The following is a 5,558-nucleotide window of genomic DNA, read 5'->3' as shown; positions in this document are numbered from 1 at the left end:
AAATACATTTTTAAAAAAATCAAAAACAAGATTAAGGGTATTCAGCGGTGGCTGTTACATTGCACATTGCTGTTTTCAATGCAGTTGCTCAGATTATGGATACTAGCACATAAACTTAGTCAGAGTAAATTTTTAAGCATTAACTGGTACATTTATAAAATTGACAGAAATTAGTAGTACAATCATCTTAGCTATCCTGTATATATACTTACATGATTTTTCCCTTTCCTTTTTTTCCTATCTTTTTAAATAAGCTGTTCTTTTTTTTCCTGTATTTTAGGGAAGGGTCTACAGGGTGTTCAGGGTATCACTACTAAATCAGACTCATAGTCATCCTCTGGTTTTACAGCCTCCCAAGTGCTGGGATTACAGGCGCATGCCACACCGAGTCTCCATCACTGTCTCAGAGTGACCTAGGGGCAGGGCCAGCATGGCAGACCTGGGGATCAAAGCCCTGGCCCCTGTGCCTGCCTGCGGGTGCTTTAATTCTCTGAGCTATTTAGCCAGCCCTTAAATAAACTGTTCTTGTGTTAAGCCTTTATAAGTTTGTTCCTCAAAAGCTAGTATTATTTGTAATGAATACACAGACTGGCATCCATGTCACGTTAGTATGGCCAGAGTAAGGGCATGGAGTTTTGGTTGTACCAGGGGATATGATTACCTAAATGCTTCAACAAAAGCATGACTTTACCTTTAGTGTAAGAAGGAAGCAAAGCTACCTACTAGAAAAGCATGCTCAAATGTCAAGGACAATACAGAAAGATACTGGTAAGAGTAAGCAATGAGCTTTGAGCCAGGAGCCCTGTAAGCAGGTTAGGCTATAGAGCATGAAGACAAAATAGAATGAGAGCAGAAAAGATGTGTGAGTCACAAGTCTGTTCTTTGGGTGACAATAAAGGGAGGCCTCCAGACATAAAGGAAATGTGCAAATCCAGACAACTTTAGCTCCTACTTTGACAGTCAGAACTCTACCCAATTAACTTGCTAAGGCCTCTACCACTAGTCTTACTTTGCATGATTATTTACCATATTCTTTTGTCTGTTCTTGGTCTACAACTGTGTTTCTTAGATGTTGTAAATACTTAACTGTGGCAAGACCCATAGTTCAGAGGATGCCTACCACTGAAAAAGGTGTAGTCTACTGAAAGCTCCCAAGGGTGAGTATACACCACACATAGAGAGCCACTTAAGGAGTCAGTGGGTTCATCTTAAGGCAAAAGCAAGGAAGTTATTGTGGCTAAATCCTGTACTATAGAGTCCTATGAAAAGAATGATTAAAGTAGGGTAAAGAAACTTGATTTTGGTTAGTTTGAAAAAGGTCAGTGGACTCAGGAGCATGATGTCATGCCTAGTTGAGGCTATTTGCCTTAGGATGATTATGGTGCTTATGGTATAACGGTGACCCAGGGAATAAGAACTTGAGAGGGAGGGAGGAAGGGCTTACATGTGTAGGCTAAGTCTGCTGTTCAAGACTGACAACCATAGTCTCCAGCCAGGGTCCCCAGAGACAATGTTTGAAAACCTGTCCTACAATCCACCACTCCCTTGTCAATGTTTTCACACTCCACTTCTAGCTCCCATGTGTGAAAGATATTAATTTATTAATTTTTCTCATTAGCTGGTCTTCCTGAGTGTGCTGCTATGGCTGGAGAATCCCCAAATGACAAAAGAAGAAGGAACTGCCATTTTCATTGACATTATGTGAACTCACTTAATTTTCAAACTCCCATGATATCACTGTTGGATAGTTACCATTGGGATTATACTGAAAATATCAAGAAAAGCACTGAGGCTATCGATGGAACATACTTCCATGAGGCCCTGCTTCTGAGAATCAGGACCTGGAGACCAGAACACGTCTCTTGGTGCTCCACAGTCCCATGGACAAGATATCTTTCCTGAGGAAGAAAGTATCTGGCCTGATTAAGAACTTCACCAGCTTGACGTCTTCATCACTACCAAAATTAATGCTGCCTTTGTAGTTGCCATTGTCTAAACCCGTGTGCTTTCTGTCTATTTGATCCTCCAAAAGCCTCATGCATTCACGGGGCGGATGTCTAGAGGTTGTGATTAACTCATGATCCACTGGGATTATGGGTGTGAGTGCTGCTGGGATTGTGGGTGTAAGTGCTGCCAGAATATGGGGGTAAATGCTACTCCCAGGTTGGGATGAATAGATTGAATGCAACATAAGGGAGATAGATGTGCTCACTGCAGCCTTGTTGCTACTACTCCTCCCATGGGCTCTCTGCTCTTTGCCAACGATAAGAATGGATGCTTTCTGCCACATGCCACTCTGCCTTACAGCCAGCCAAGTATGAACTAAAACCTCCAATAACTGTGAGTGAAATAAACCTTTCCTTCCCTAAGTTTGAGTGTCCAGTATTTGTCCCGGAAACAAGAGAAAAATAACCAAGACAACCCTCCTGGGGAAAACTTCAGCATAAAGAAACTGCAATTACTCAGATTATCCCATCTCACAGGTTCTCTAGTGCCTGTGAGTTGTGTGCCTTTCTGGGCTATGTAAATTTCTACCCTGTTGCTGGGAGCTGCTGAAGCTGGAAATCGATTATATGTGGGCGGGCAGGGGGAGGCCTCCTTGCCTGAAGCAGTCAAGCTACCTGAGTCTTGAGAAGAACATCCTGCATCAACATTGTTGGCTATTAGTCACTAGGCAACCTTGTGTCTTACAACTTTGCAATGGTATCAATAAAGTCCCCTACTGTTGTTCTGGGGTCCTTTGCCAATTAGGCATCATCTACCACCTGACCTCAGCTATTAGTTCTTGTCTATATTTTCTAACTCTTCTCACCATTGTCTCCCAGGGACCACCAAGAGACCAACAGAACCCTACATGTGGTGCCTGCAATAGGGACCCCTGGTAAGGAAATACTGATTGGTGGGTCAACAGCACTGGAATGTTATATTGACAATTATCAGGTGAAAAACATGGGACATGGAAGTCTACTGACATTAAACTATATATAAAAAATGAGCTTAAAGAGAGAAGCGTTTGGATTTTTTTTATGTTAAACTTTATTTATTTTTTAAGAGAAGGTTTAAGAGAAGACAAAAAGGAAAAAGTTACACTGACTTAAAAATGGGACAGAGATTAAAGAACCACAGATGTCTATAGATGTATATAGAGGTATGTAAAAATGTTTCTTGTCTTCTTGGCTCCTGTGTTTATGTTACTTTGTAAGGCTACCACAAAGGCCTTAGCATGAAGTATTTATTTTTATAATCAAGTCCTAAAAAGACAAGGAGGGTGGAGCAAAGGTACTCCTTAAATCCTCTAGCTTTGCTCAATTAGATGAACAAGGAAAAAAATAAAATTCTTTTACATTGTGAGCAATTGCTCCCAAGCAGCAGGACTAAGGAGAAGAGTCATGATTACAGAATGGCACGGCCTTGGCATTGTCTATACGCATCACTGGCATTGAAAATTCCTTAGACTCAAGGCACTGTCTACATTTAATATCTGGTCAAAAGCAAAACATCCAGTGATCAGAATCAGAACAGCCGGCACACACAATAAAGTTCTCATGGTTCCTAATAAGGTAGATTGCTTGCTTCACACTCCTACATTTATTTGGTATAGAACATGTTTTGATATTTTACAAAAATAGAGGTTTGGAGTACAATCTAAAAGGAATGGGGTTGAAAAAGTTTCTTGATTTTAAAAATGGCAGGAGATGACATGATACTTTACTTGGAAGATCCAAAAAACTCCACCAAGAAGCTACTAGAATTGATAGACAAATTCAGTAGCATAGCAGGATACAAAGTCAATACCCAAAAGTCAATAGCTTTCCTCTACATAGATTAAAAAAAAACACTGAGATGGAAATTAGAGAAACAATACCTTTTACAATAGCACCGAAGAAAATGAAATACTTTGGAATTCACACATTTAATGCAATCCCTATCAAACTACCAGCATTATACTTCACAAATTTAGAGAAATCATTCCTAAAATTTATTTGGAACCAGAAAAGACCTACCATAGAAAAGGCAATCCTGGCCAACAAAGACAAGGCAGGAGGCATTACAATCCCTGACTTGAAATCATACTACAAAGCTACTGTGATAAAATCAGCTTGATATTGGCAATGAAATAGACCTGAGGATCAATGGAATAGATGCAGAGGCCTCTACAAACACACTAGGCCACCAGATCTTTGACAAAGGGGCCAAACATGCTCAATGGAAGAAAGATTTCTTCTTTAACAAATGGTGCTGGAAAAACTGGCTCTCTACATGCCAAAAACTAAAACTTGACACAGGTCTATCACTATGCACTAAGCTAAAGTCAAAATGGATTAAAGATCTAAACATTAAAATAGAAACACTAAATCTCCTGGAAGAGAAAGTAGGAGGAACTCTTGAAGACATGGGGTAGGCAAAGAGTTCATGAACAAAAATCAAATCACACGGGTAATACTTGAAAGAGTTGACAACTGGGAACTCCTTTTATTGAGAAGTTTTTGCACATCAAAAGAAATTACCAACAAAGTGAAAAGACAACCCACAAACTTCAAAACAATCTTAACTAATAAGCACTCAAAGGTCTGCTCTCTAGAATTTTTAAAGAACTAAAAAACATTAGGGCCCTTAAATTTAAAGACCCAATCCAGAAATGGGCATCCGAGATGAACGCAAACTTCTCAGAGTACAAAATTAAACAAGCTAATAAATATATGAAAAAATTCTCCCATCACTAGCCATCCATTAAATGCAAATTAAAACAACACTGAGATACCATCTCACCCCAGAAAGAATGGCTATCATAAAGAAATCAACCAGCAACAAATGTGGGAGAGGCTGTGGGGAAAAGGGAACCCTTCTCCACTGCAGGTGTGAATGTAGACTGGTGCAACCATTATGGAAATCAGTTTGGAGACTCCTTCAAAAACTAGGACTGGAAATCCCATTCAAGCCAGCTATCCCCCTACTGGAATTTTCCCAGAGGAACTGAAAACATCATATCAAAGTGATATAAGTGTACCTATGTTTATAGCAGCACAATTTGTGATAGCCAAATCTTGGAAACAACTAAGATGCCCATCACATGAGGAATGGTTGAAAAAGATATGGTATTTTTATACAATGGAGTATTACTCAGCTCCAAAGAATGATAAACTTGAAGCATTTATATTTAAGTGGATGCCACTTGAAGATATACTCATAAGTGAAATAAACCAGACCCAGATATGTAAATATCTTATAGTCTCCCTAGTATAAGAACTCGAAAGAAGAAATACAAATAGAAAGGTATAATACAACTAAAAGGAAAGCAAGAACTTGAGGATTGGACAATGAGGAGATGGCAAGGAGAAAAGGGAAACATGTCAGAGGCAAAGCCACACATTATATGCACAAAACGTGTAAGGCAATAATCCTGAGAAACATCAGCAGGTTTTTGAAACTAGTAGCTAATTTGTAGGATTCTTACCCTAAGTATATATAGTGATACCTGTGAACTAAGCAACTGCACTGATGATAGCAATGTGTAATAGAAGGGTCATGCTTGGAATGCCCATCATTCTGGTCTTCTA

This window comes from Octodon degus, unplaced genomic scaffold (genome assembly GCF_000260255.1).
Source record: "Octodon degus isolate 3935 unplaced genomic scaffold, OctDeg1.0 scaffold00022, whole genome shotgun sequence".
Taxonomy (NCBI): domain Eukaryota; kingdom Metazoa; phylum Chordata; class Mammalia; order Rodentia; family Octodontidae; genus Octodon; species Octodon degus.
This window is presented reverse-complemented; position numbering follows the sequence as displayed.